The 14,976-nt window shown below is 33.0% G+C and overlaps 1 protein-coding gene across 3 annotated transcripts in view; it reads right to left on the bottom strand.

Annotated features, from left to right (window-relative positions):
- The window catches only part of LOC139524525 (small conductance calcium-activated potassium channel protein 2-like), a 43,813-nt gene that overhangs the window by 21,418 nt on the left and 7,419 nt on the right, over positions 1-14,976 (bottom strand). The window contains exon 1 of one of the 3 annotated variants that reach the window (XM_071319354.1): positions 12,995-13,113. The exons of 1 other annotated variant lie outside the window; for it this stretch is intronic. The gene's annotated coding sequence lies outside the window, so the exon portion shown is untranslated. Of the gene's footprint in view, positions 1-7,024; positions 7,177-12,994; positions 13,114-14,976 lie in introns of those variants that run through there. One more of the 3 variants, XM_071319356.1, reaches the window with a different exon arrangement.

Below are 14,976 nucleotides of genomic sequence, written 5' to 3'. Positions count from 1 at the left end.
TTAAGCATTATTACATTTTACTATAAGTCGTATTAATTCTTCCGGGATTTTATGTTTTAGGCTGCATAGTCACACATAAAAAGTTTGATCTGTATGTTCACACACGTAAAACATGTTGTTTGCATTGTATTCTTGGCTGAGATTCTATTCTATTATATAACTCCAAATAAATAGGCATCGAACCAAGAAAGAAATGTTAAGTAAGCATGGTGAAAGAGCACTACTGCATTGCAAAGATATAAACTGGAACACAGCAAATATGTTGTATATATCTTTGCAAATACTAGAAAAACAATGGTATATTACCGTTCAGAATTACAGATACAACACAAGAAACATATATGATAATGTAAGATACATGTTCTCAATATTCAAGCATGGTTTTTTAGATATAAGATCTAGAGGATGTCATATGAGTGCCAATGAATCAACTCTCCATCCAAGTTCACAATTTGTAAAAGTAAACCATTATAGGTCAAAGTACGGTCTCCAACACGGATCCTTGGCTCACACTGAACAGAAAGCTATAGCAAGGACCCCAAAAATGACTAGTGTAAAATCATTCAAACGGGAAAACTAACGGTCTAATCTATATAAAAAAACTAGAAACACTTATGAACCACATCCACAAACGATAACAACTGAACATCAGACCATTATGTTTTATTAAAAAATTTGCACTAAAAATAATTAAATAGTACGTGGGAATACATGATCATTCGTATAAATGTGTTGGGTTTTTCCATACATTTATTCGAATGGGAATACTTTTCATAATGAACCTTTTGTATACTTGTCCGATTGTAATATTAGTACTTTTAGTAATACAAATTGAAGATAAATCAAAGAGTAAAGCAAATACCACAAAACGAGAAAAAAACACACAACAACATTAACAAAAGAAGAAAGACCAGGCAAACAACATTCCATAAATTAAAACGTCTATATAGAAAAATAGATAAATAAGCAACATGAATCACATGCACCAAAAATGGCAGTTAAGTCAGTTTCTCAATGATGATTCGCAATCAAATATAAAAAAATGACAGTGAAATCAGTTTCTCAATGATAGTTCGCAATCAAATATAAAAAAATGGCAGAGAAATCAGTTTTTCCATGATAGTTCACAATCAAATATTAAAAACAATGGCAGTGAAGTCAGTTTCTCCATGATAGTTCGCAATCAAATATAAAACAAGGATGTGTCCTTTGTACACTGATGCCCAATCCGCATTATCATTTTCTATGATAAGTGGACCGTGAAAATAGGATAAAATCTCTAATTTGGCATAAAAATTAGAAAGATCATATCATAAGGAATATGTATACAAACGGTTTCAAGTTGATTGGACTCCAACATGATCAAAAACTACCTGGACCAAAAACCTGAAGCGGGACAGACGGACGAACGAACTAACGGACGCACAGACCAGAAAACATAATGCCCATTAATGGGGCATAAAAACGTATGCTACCATTAATATTGCCTTTCAATAGTCATTGCCTAGACGCGGACTTCATCTTACTATTGTTAATTATATATATTGTTACACATGCAGTTCCAAAGCGAGGATGCAGTCATTTGTATCATATATGTTTTTAATCTTTTTATTTATGTTAAGCCCCAGTCCCACTAGACCACGATCGCACCACGCTCACCCCGATCTAAAATAAATTTAGATCGTGGTGAGGTCGCGGTATGAGCGGCATGAAAATGTTAATTTTCGTTGCTTTCATGATGCTACTACGTCCTAATTACGCTTCTACAACGATCCCGCTACGATTAAACCACGTTCTCACCGCGCTTATTCTGCGACCTCACTACGCTTATAAAGATCTTTCTACGCTCTTCACGTTCTCACTACGACCATGCCACGAGTTATCCGATTGCAACACGATCTTACTGCGATTATAGCACGTTCTTACCACGATTACACTACGTTCATACCGCGATCTTACTACGTTCTCAGCAATACCGTCAATATCGTGTTTCATATCAATATAGTTCCATTCCTTCTATTTCTGATTAAAACAAGGATTTCTCGGAAACAATACAGTCATGCCACCAAAATCTACTAGAACACGTGGGCGTGGTGATAGGGGTTGATGTAGAGGTAGAGGGAGCAAAGTATGAACGCCATACTAAACTCCAAATAGTACACAAGAAACTAAAATTAAAAATAGTACAAGACTAACAAAGGCCAGAGGCTCCTGACTTGGGACAGGCGCAAAAATAGTGGGGTTAAACATGTTTGTGAGATCTCAACCCTCCCCCTATACCTCTAGCCAATGAAGAAAAGTAAACGCAGAACAATACGCACATTAAAATTCAGTTCAAGAGAAGTCCGAGTCTGATGTCAGAAGATGTGACTAAAGAAAATAAACAAAATGACAATAATACATAAATAACAACAGACTACTAGCAGTTAACTGACATGTCAGCTCCAGACTTCAATTAAACTGATACTATACACATAAGTAGTATAATATACTTATCATCAAGAAATGTCGGAACGACCAATCAAACCTAAATTACAACCTATTGCTGATCCATAAAGCTCAAATGACGATATTTTAGTGAACGAAAGCAGAGATGACACAGATGTGTCAATATATATAGGAAGATTTGGTATGAGTGCCAATGAGACAACTCTCCATCAACGTAAAAATCTATAAAAGTAAACCATTATAGGCCAAGGTACGGCCTTCAATACGGAGCCTTTGCTTACACCGAACAGCACGCTATAAAGGGCCAAAAAAAATACTAATGTTAAACCATTTAAACGGGAAAAACCAACGGTCTATTCTATATAAAAACGAGAAGCATGGTTGAGCCGTTAGAGCAAATGAATAAATACATTCAGACAAACAAAATCTAGGGAGTTTTTTTTTATATATTTTATGTGAAAATGACAATAAAAATGATGGTCGTAGTGTGAACGTAGTAAGGTCGTGAGAAGAGCGTGATGAGGACGGCAAGGGCGTGCTAGAATCGTACTATGGTCGTGAACAGCGTGGTAAAGTCGTAGTGGAAGCGTAGTTGGGTCGCGGTGAGAACGTGATGGTCGTAGTAAGGTCGTGAGAACGTCGCTGTGAGATCGTAGCGCAATCTCTCCGAATAGAATCACGCTTTCGTTACGCTCTCGCTACGATTGTACAGCGACCTTTGCGATCTTACTACGATCTTAGTGCGCTCTCACTACGCTTCTACTACGACCTGATTTCGCCACGACCGCACCACGATTGTTTTGAACATGTTCAAAGTTGGCCACGCTCTTCACGATCTTGAAGACCTCACCACGACCGTGGTACGACCTTACTGCGACCTACACGATCGTACCACGATCATCAAAATTTGCATTTTTTTCACAGATCGTAGTGCGATCGTGGCCTAGTGGGACTAGGGTATAACTGCATTTGATGAATTTAAATCTTAGAATATATGATTATACGAATCCTACGGAAGCCTTTTAGGGCCATGCAATTTATTTTTTCTAATTTGATTTAACAAATTATCAATTTGATATAACAAATAATCAATTGATATAACAAATTATCAATTTGATAAAACAGGTTATCAATTTAAAATAACAAATTATTAATTTGCTATAACAAATTATCAATTTGATATAACAAATTATCAATTTGATATAACAAATTATCAATTTGATATAACAAATCATCAATTTGATATAACAAATTATCAATTTGATATCAATTTGATATAACAAATTATCAATTTGATATCAATTTGATATAAAAAATTATCAATTTGATATCAATTTGATATAACAAATTATATAACAGATTATCAATTTTATATAACAGAATATCAATTCGATATAACATTGTTATAAAAATTGATAATCTGTTATATCAAATTGATAATAATATTGAATATCAAATTGATAATTTGTAACATCAAACTAGAAAAAGTCAATTGCATGGCCCTAAAAGGCTTCCGTAGAATCCGAACATTAACGATATATGTATGTTTTTGAATAAAGAACATTTTAACATGGCGTTTTTCATTTATCCATTTACTTTCCGGACGACATATAAAATCAACAACCCTTTATTTCATATCCAATAATTATATTGCTGGAACAAATAATCGGTTCTCTCTAATGTATTTCAGTAGTTATTTAGTAAGTGCAATTTATCGTTAGTCAGCAATATGTAGTGTAGTTATTTATTCAATGCGATCTAGTTAGTGAGCATAATATAGCAAGTTTTGCTATAATGTACAAATGATAATGAATTTCTGCACTGGTTGAATCAATACGTACTTACGGTCATATGTAGCATTAATTGCCAACACGAATTAACTAATTAGGTTTTTTCATATGTTATGCATAACTCTACGTAGAAGAATTTTCTTACAATAAACAAAAATTCCGTGTTACGACATAACCCGTTTTCAAAGTTTAAGATTTATACAAATTTATCTATACAGTAAAGCATTACATTACCACAATATGTTATAAACACTTATATTCAAGCTACAAGCTACACATTTTTTATTATATAATTTTTCAAAGCCTTCCATCGTCTTTTTATGAAAAACGAAATACAAGATCATCACGTGTTCAATCAATAAAATTTGAAGATATGATAAGTTGCCAATTAGAAAAATCTCCACCAAAGATCAGATGACTTAGAAGAACATGAACTATATAACTAATAGGTCATTCTATGACCTTCAACAATGCGCAAAATCCATATACTAAAAATATAATGCTTATTAAACATGTAAAACAATTCTTAAACCAAAAAACTAACGACCGGATTAATGTATAAAACAATAAGCAGCAAACGACAGCTACTGAATTATAAAATACCAAAATTACACGTTTCTTTCTCCCGTTTGGTAGACTTAAAAAAAGTGACTCATACCTTAAATATATATAGTAAAATTGAGAATGGAAATGGGGAATGTGCCAAAGAGACAACAACCCGACCATAGAAAAAAACAACAGCAGAAGGTCACCAACAGGTCTTCAATGTAGCGAGAAATTGCATGGAAGGTGTTTTTCAATGTGAAAATATTCGTATACTCTAATAATTTCGTTTCTTCTAAAATTCTTTCTAAATCTAAGTTACTGGATATTTCAAACTAGTGAGGGTAACATCTATACATATTTATGTGGAATTATTTTGCATGACTAATTTCTAAAATAACATGTTGAAACACGTAAAAAGCTACATTTCTAGTGGTTGCTTTAGATATGTCCAAAGAAAAAAAAATCATATTCTATATTGGAAACATAAATCCAAAACGAGTCTAAATAGAATATAACTTTCAAAGAAACAAAAGATTTGGTTTTGGAGAGCGTGTCATTGCCTTAGAAAACTTATTACAAACAGGTTGTCTCCTTATTGTTTTAGCACTGGTTTAGTTTATAAAGCCCACATATTTAAATACGGTCCATATTAACTCCAAGATCCGTTAAAACATCTATTCTTAAAGGTTGTCAATTCAACACTACAGTGTGATCTTTAATTATGAATGTCTTTACCGGTATTAACATTGATTTTGATTCAAAAATAAATTGAAATATAACTAAATATTTATTGCTAGACGGATATGGACACATACGGGCCTACATCATGTGTTTATTTATAAATTGGCTTTTCTCAAGATCGTGCTTTTCTATGAGTGTTTTTGGACGTTTTACAGTGTTTTGGCTGATATCTTATGATAATCTTGAAAAAAAACATGCTGTATTTAGTAGTTGAGAATGGCTTTGAACTAGTTAAAAATCAGTAACCTGTGAGTACTTTTATATGTCTGTTTTAGTTTATTGATTTCGTTTTTGTTATTTTGTTTGTTTAGGTTCGATTTTAGTTTGAGGGGGGAGTACAGGTGTCAAGTCTAATTTTTACCTTCTTTTTCTTATTTTGTGCTATTACAACAATGTCCTAGTTTATGGGAGAGTTTATCGCTATGCATCACCACCTGTTGAGTGTGCTTGTGCCCAGTCAGAAGCATGTAATTGCAGTGGTTACTGTTGTTTGGTCAGTTAAGTAAATGATTATATAGATAAATTGTTTACAAGTAACCATGCTTATACTGCATTTTTTATGCAATGTTCATCAAATAGAACAATGTCTAGGCAAGATCTCTTACTAATTTCTCTATCTATTCATAATTTAGGATAGCATGATATGTATATTATTAAATAGTTTGTTTTGGTTTTTTTTTTGCTTGTGAGATATTGTAACATTATTTCTGCTGCTGATCATTTATAACCTCCGCTCTTTTGTTTAACATTTTGGCAAACTTTCCTCTGCGAAATGACAGTTAGTGTTTTGCATTATATTATCTCATACTGAGAAAAAAGTATTTCTGTGCAAATACAACCTCCCAAGAAGAAGCCTCCTCATGGGGTTTTTAAATATGTGATTACTTGGTCCTTTTTATAGTGATTATTTGAGTACCACACCAAATAGTTCATGATTATTAGATTACTTGATAATCTAGGACTGTATTTTTGTTTATTTGGTTATCTTGTTCAAAAAATAATTTATGATTATGTAAATATATTGGCAAAACATTTGTGATTATGTGATTACTGACACCAAGGAGGCAAGCACATGTCTTTCAAATGCAAATTTAGTGTCTTTAAGTTACAATTTGGGGTGTTTTAAAACGAAAAACTTGGTTACAGTTCAAGTGTATAAAATCTAAACTAAAAATCTTTAAAGATAACACCAACAAATCGATGATATCAATGAAACAATCGCAAATTTCAATAGTTATTGGTCTATGCAGTATAACTGGAAGGAATTTATATAAGAGATGATTCAAGATTTAAAGTACAATATGACGAAAATAATTAATCATCAAAACGTCTACTAGTTGGGATAATAAAGTTACTAACTTAAAAATAAATGAAAGGTTTATGTTAAATAAACGATATGATGATATCTGCTATGTGATGAAAAAACTAGTTCGGTTTCTAAAGAAAAAAACACATAAAGAGTGAATCCATGGAATATCGACATTTTGTACATCTCTTACCGTTATTTGATGAATTCATTAAGGTAATACATTTCCTATTATTCACATCAGAATTCATTGAAAGTCTAGTTCTATTTCCCAACAATTTCCACATCTAACCTTGGGATGTTGCATTGTGTCAGTACTTAGCTTCAGTACTTAGTTATAGTGAGGATCCACAAGGGGGTACCAATGTTAAAGGGAATTATACATCTTACAATTAAAACTAACATTACTCTTACGTAACTTAGGCATTCCATCAATATTTAAAATGATAAATTAATGACAAAAACGTGTATATTTAAGATAAAAGACATTATAAGATGTAATCATACTTTAAAGATTCTGTTTGGATCCCCGGTATATTAACGAGACATAATGAGGACTGACTATGATTATCCTATATTTATATGTAAGGCTCGTAATGTTTGTCTAACTGCCTCCCCCACGTCAGATATGTAGAATGACATGCGTTAGCACCCCAATGGATTGGTACCAAAGTAATTACCTATGCTGTGAAAACTGCATCACTTAATTACATTGGCAATTAGACAAAGTTAGTGTAATTTGTTGACAGAATTCTCATTTTTCAGTTGTAGAAAATACAAGGAATTTATAATTTAATTCGTTGTAAACCTCTGTGGAACAGACCTGCTTAACCTAGGAAAAATTGAGCATTCATTAATTGCGGTGTTCCTTATCTCTAGTTTATATCATCTTTCAGTAAATTGTTAGGTTTTGTACATACCTAACACAAATAAAAAGACGCTTTTTTACTACATATCTCGGCTTCAAAAATTATTTATAGGTTTGAATTCAGTGCTTCCTTATTTCAACAGATTATTTTTTTCCAAATATTTTATCTAATTAATATAACATAGCGATTTATTGAGGAATTTTTCAGCGAAGATGATTTGTTCATCATTTAACCAGTGACTAATTAAAGACATATACAGCTACATACATGTGCATGTGTGCTTTTGTAGTATGATAAATTTGTACTAAAACGTACCTATTAATGCGGTACTTTTACATTGTATATACTTTGAACTAATTGCACTAACAGCTATCTACTTTTAATGTGTAGTACAATCAGGTAAAACGTTTAAAGTATCAGACCAGTAATCAGTACTTCTAAATTATTACACTTTAAATAGAATTTCCTATCAAATAGTAAAAACAGAAGTACTATTTATTAATTGTACATTCATAGTACTATACCATCGTGGTACACAACTGCCACTTCAGTTTTTGATTACAAATCTACATAGTACTGTAAAATTATAGTAATAAAATAGTACAATAGTTTGAAATTATTACAACACCACTTCGTTTTTACATTTTCAGTTTTTCAGTTCTATGAAATTATTGTACTATATTAGTAAGTAAACTGACAATAAATAAAAAATCTGATTCAAACAAACAACCATACCCCCTTTCAAAGTTAAACAGTTGCTCCCTTAGAAATACATTTAACTATCAGTTTGCCAACTTTTTTCAATCGGCTGAATAAAGTGATTGATTTCAAACCGGTCCTTAGTTTTCCACAAGGTCAGGGTTTTGTGCTTACTTCAAAACAAAATCATCATTTTTTCAATAAAGAAAAAGTCAGAATATTATTTTCTTGAGCTTTTAAGTCTCACCTATTGGAAGAGGGACTAATTATTCTGTGCCTTTTTAATTTATGTAATTGCAAGGAAATATAGGATAAATGTCCACGAAACAGCAAACCAGCAAAAAAAACTAATTTGTTTCTTTTATTCGATATAAATTCAGAATGTCTCCCCTCCAATTTGCAATGGACAAAATGTTTTAAAATTTGTAAAGTTCTTATAGTATCCTCCAAATAATGTATATTTAAAAGAAGATGTGGTATGATTGCTAATGAGACAACTCTCCACAAGAAATCAAATGACACAGACAATAACAGCTATATATATTTATTTATTCTGGTATCACCTAAGTTGGACAAAGGTATACAAAAAAACACATTAGTTTACATTACATTGCATATATGTACATTTGTTGTACTATAGGTCAACGTACGCGGCCTTCAACAAATAACAAAGCCCATACCGGTATATAGTCAGCTATAAAAGACCACGAAATCACAAATGTAAAACAATTCAAACGAGAAATCTGACGTTGCTCACCTTAGTTTTTGAGTATTATTTTGGTTTCATTACTCTCACACTTACCTTCATTTTCAATAATTGGTTCCAAGCACCACAAACCAAAATTACTTTTCGAAAAGCGCACATATTGCACCAAATCAATTTAAGTGTCTTATAATTAGCTATTACAAATAGCTCATCGTTCCATGGTATAATGAGTCGTGTCACAGGATGCAAGATTTATACAATAACTATATCGTTCAGTTGGTTAAACCAAACACTTAGTATATAATCAATATGAAAATTGTTCTTTAGATAAGAAATATTGATAGTCGCTTTAATATGCCTGCTTGATTCAATTGATCTGAATAACTGAAGGTGAAAATATATGAATTCTTAAATACATCTCAAAGGGGAATAGTATGTCCGATTTGCATTTCTGTTCATAACCTTGAAAACCAAGGACAAGTGTTCTGGATGAAAGTAAGTCTAGAAAAACAACATCTTTGAAGCAACTTTTATAATTCCAACAACGAGAACCGTTCAACCATAACGTAAACACAGCGAGAACTTAATATTGTCTTATTGTTTCATTGAAATATAAAGAAATCTGTAGCATCAAAAAGTTAAAAGGCTATCACATCTTTCAATGTTTCCAACGATCGGGATCAGAGTCCTTCATTTGGTGACAAACAAACCGTTGAGCAAAAAACATGCATCACTTATAATCCCTTTCAAGATGTTTGTAAGTTACAAATATTATATATTTACCAATGAGACAACTGTCCACCAGAAACCATATGAAATTATGAGACAGTTATTCTTTGCTTTTGAATCATTTGTTACATTCCAAAGTACTATGTAAAATATCCCAGCGCAGTTAAAATGAAAAGATTGCTGTCAATGGATACTATAAAGGTACTAAAATATATCTATATTCGTTTCAAGTATAGTTATTATGAATAAATTCAATATTAGTGTTGTTTAATTTCTTTCTATGATTTTATGTTGCTGTATTTTGTACATGTTTACCTCTTATTTCGCATGCGTATGTGACAGAGTTATTTTTTGGTGAATAAAGCATTAGTGTGTTGTATAATTCACGTTAATTTAATGAAAATCATTTTTGCAGACCAACTCATGAAACATATTGGAACTTCGTTCCCTTGTTTAAAGACGGTTGGCACATGTAACCAACCTTCCATTTCCCAATGAACCAATAAAATAGCTGTTAGCTGAACTCACAATGGATTAAAATTATGGTAAAATGTTCACAAACCTGCGTCACAAAAAACTTGAACTCAATTACTTCCTTGTGAGCAACAATAAAATTATCTAAATATAATTATTCCGAATGTTTTATTAATCATCTTCGTTATGCAACATACCAAAAATAAGTTGACATATGTTTTTAAATTATAGACATTCTTGATAGGAATACCAATTGCACCGTTCAAACAGAAGGTACGTTTTCATTGCAGCTGTCTATTTACTTTTAACATCTCTGCTTAAAACATTCATTCATTTTTTGTTCTGAAAAATATTGTTTGTTTCAATGCTTCCGTTTCGTTATTGTCTGTTTTCCAAATGTCAGTGCAACATATTCTTTTCTGTTTTAATTGCAATGATCAGGTTTATTCTGACAGTTTTTTTAAATCTGTAATTTCATTTGGCCAATTTCACTTGCTTTAGAATTTTAAGTAACTTGAGAAACCAGTAAATCACACTAATGATTGATTGATTGTGGATTGATTAACGTCTAGTGGCAAATATCTTGTATGCATGTTTAAGATGAGGACTAATTAACAAAAATCCAATAGGTATAGGTCCTGTAATACAGAGTCATAATATAAAGAATATCTTTTTTGTTAGCAGTTAGTCATGCTAAAGATTTTCTTTTAATTCGAACCTAATCAAACAAAATTGACGAAAATATGGTAAAAATGCGTCTTTTTCATATATGAAACGGGATATGACCGGTTTTTATGTTTTGGATGTTTTGATTTTGCCATTTGCTTAGGGACTTTCCGTTTAAAATTACTTTTTTCAAGGTTATCTTAAGTTGGTGAACGCAAACTGTTTTTCATGATTCGATGTGCTTCATAAATCATTCGTAAATACTCATAAAAGTAAGGTATTGATCTGTAAATCGTTAAGAAAATAATTCATGTTCTATATAGTATATAAATATAAATTTTGGTAATACATGTACTTAATTTCAAGGCAAATTGCTGAAAATAGCAGAAACTATAATAGAATATATGACATTCGTCGAAAAAAACTAAAATTAATCGAACGAATATATTTTCATTACTATAAAGATATTTTTTTGATACAAAAATACTAAATCAGTATTGATCAAAATGTTATGGTTATTAATAACATTTGTTAAGGGAAACATACAACATTTCAATGAACGTACCAAAGAAAGCCATAGAAATAGGCGCAGATGGAATATATAAACGTTCAGAGTAATGGACTTCAGATATAAAATAATCATAAAACAATATATAAAACATACAACATGAGAGATACGTCATGTTAACGATAAACGCGTAGAATAATTGTTTATTTAGTTAGAAATTATGCCGATTGATGAAAGCAATGAATAAAGAAAAATAGTAAGAACAACATAAATCTTTAAGATCAATGCATTATGCCAATAAACAAGTTCAACACTTGTATTTTACTGATCTGTTTAATAACATTGAAATGCATATTGGTAGCACTCCTGTATTTAACATTCATGATACAATTGAAATGAAAAAATTCAATTGCGCAAAAATACAAGCAATTGCTGAAATAAAATGTTTGACATGTATATTTTTATACTTATTTTAAATGAAAATAGAAAATTTTAAATAAGGTAGAAATGGAATTAAGACCGAAATGTCATTTTTTCGGAGGAGTGTTTGCTTTGTTCTAATAGAGAATTTTGTTTAAGATAGTCGACATTTGTAAAATACTTATGTATATTTCTGTTATAGGGGCCATCTGAATATAAATTAACAATTATTACTCGCTCGGGGAATTTTTCATGATGGGGAACTGCAATAGTTTGTTGTCATCGTATTCAGAATTTTAGTTTTAACTAAATTCAATTTTGTATTATACTATTCGAATTTGATGACCCACGCTATCAATTTTAAGAGATTTTAAATCAATTAATTTATATCGACATTTTTTCAACTTTCTGATTTGGTAGCTACATTTACATAATAATTTTGTATCACAGCTTTGCCATTGTTCCATGTCTTTGAATTAACATTCCAGCAGCGTCTTATAATATAGAGTAAAATCTCCCGGTTCTCTTATCATGTTTTTCTTTACAGAGGGTTGCTACTTACAATGAAGGTATTGCACCAGGGTTTCCTAAAAGTAATGAATGAACGACTCGATAAAAAACCAATGGCAAGATGGAAGTCATAAGCAATGGTTAGCAGCCCATATAGAGGAAGCCCGAAGGAAATATTGATGAATAAATTCCTGGCCCTCTTGGTAAGGGGGTTGTGGACTGGGTTATCTACTCAGCCAGGGAAAGAAACTTATGCTACAGAAACAGAAAAATGCATGAATAACAACAGAACCCCGCGGACGTAACATACGGTCCCCTCAGTCTTTGTTTAACCTTGATTTGTATCTATTTATGGATGTATCATATGAGTTTATCATAAATGAATTAGAAGAGAGTGAACCACTAATGGATTAAAGAGAGGTCACAGATATCAAAGGGATGTATCATCAATTTATGTATGTATATGATGCGTTACCAAATCCCCATTTACATGAAATTCACGATTAGTCTTTGCCCCTGTTATGATTTTACTTTGAATTCTTATGTTTTTAGTGTGCTTTGTGTGTGTTATGTTTTACTCACGCCTTTGCCATCTGGCTGCCTCTAGCTCGATATTGGTTCATTTGATTTGCCATTTCATACGGCAGACGGACGACTGTGACGTCAAATGCTAAAGATTTACGACGTCATTCGACATATAAACTCGTCACGGCCAAATGACGTTATATTTGAGAACTTATAGACTACTTTCGAATTCGCGCACTTTCCCTTTAAACTGCTTATATCACTTGCATCTGTTATTAATACCCTAGTCCCACTAGGCCACGATCGCACTACGATCTGTGAAAAAAATGCAAATTTTGATGATCATAGTGCGATCGTGTAGATCGCAGTAAGGTCGTATCACGGTCGTGGTGAGGTCTTCAAGATCGTGAAGAGCGTGGCCAACTTTGAACATGTTCAAAACAATCGTGGTACGGTCGTGGCGAAATCAGGTCGTAGTAGAAGCGTAGTGAGAGCGCACTAAGATCGTAGTAAGATCGCAAAGGTCGCTGTACAATCGTAGCGAGAGCGTAGCGAAAGCGTGATTCTATTCGGAGAGACTGCGCAACGATCGCACAGCGACGTTATAACGACCTCACTACGACCATCACGTTCTCACTGCGACCCAACTACGCTTCCACTACGACTATACCACGCTGTTCACGACCATAGTACGATTCTAGCACGCCCTTGCCGTCCTCACCACGCTCTTCTTACGACCTGACTACGTTCACACTACGACCATCATTCTCATTGTCATTTTCACATAAAATATATAAAAAATGATCCCTAGATTTTGTTTGTTTGAATGTAATTATCCATTTGCTCTAACGGTTCAACCATGCTTCTCGTTTTTACATAGATTAGACCGTTGGTTTTCCCGTTTAAATGGTAATGTCACTAGTAATATTTTGGGTCCTTTATAACGTGCTGATTGATGTGAGCCAAGGCTCCGTGTTGAAGGCCGTACCGTGGCCTATAATGGTTTTCTTTTATAAATTGTTACTTGGATGGAGAGTTGTCTCATTGGCACTCATACCACATCTTCCTATATATATTGATACATCTATGTCATCTCTGCTATCGTTCACTAAAATATCGTCATTGAGCTTCATGGACCAGCAATAGGTTGTAATTTAGGTTGGATTGGTCGGTCCGACATCTCTGCTTGATCAGGATTCGTTACTTTGCTCCCTCTGCCTCTACATCAACTCCTACCACCATGCCCACGTGTTCTGGCAGATTTTGGTGGCATGACTGTATTGTTTCCGAGAAATCTACGATTTAATCAGAAATAGAAGGAATTGAACTGTATTGATATGGAACACGATGTTGACGTTATTGCTGAGAACGTAGTAAGATCGCGCTATGAACGTAGTATAATCGTGGTAAGAACGTGTAATAATCGCAGAAAGATCGTGTTGCAATCGGATAACTCGTGGTATGGTCGTAGTGAGAACGTGAAGAGCGTAGAAAGATCTTGATGAGCGTAGTGAGGTCGCAGAATAAGCGCGGTGAGAACGTGGTATAATCGTAGCGGGATCTTTGTAGAAGCGTAGAGAGGACGTAGTAGCATCGTGAAAGCAACGAAAATTTACATTTTCGTGCCGCTCATACCGCGACCTCACCACGATCTAAATTTATTTTAGATCGCGGTGAGCGTGGTGCGATCGTGGTCTAGTGGGACTGGGGCTTAAGTTACATCACAATAAAAATCGGAATTGTATTTATCTGTACTAGTTCTGTTTGTAATGCATTACAATATGAATAGCATTACTGAAGATTTGTCTACGTATCGTCATTTAAACTGCATTTGCAACCGTCAAATCGTCAGTTGCAGAAATCATTCGTCAAAACTCAGAAATCATTCGTCAAAACTCGGCCGATTCCGTACCTTCATCAAAGAGTGGCGGATTCACCCGAGGATTGCCGAATGTTGCTGAAAAACGAGAGCCATAACTTCGAGTTTTGTATTGACTTTCTTTTTTGGTTTATCTGGGTTTTTTTATCAATAATTGCTA

The sequence above is a fragment of the Mytilus edulis genome, chromosome 5, assembly GCF_963676685.1.
Source record: "Mytilus edulis chromosome 5, xbMytEdul2.2, whole genome shotgun sequence".
NCBI lineage: Eukaryota > Metazoa > Mollusca > Bivalvia > Mytilida > Mytilidae > Mytilus > Mytilus edulis.
Note: the sequence above shows the minus strand (reverse complement) of the source record. Positions and strands in the feature narration are given on the sequence as shown.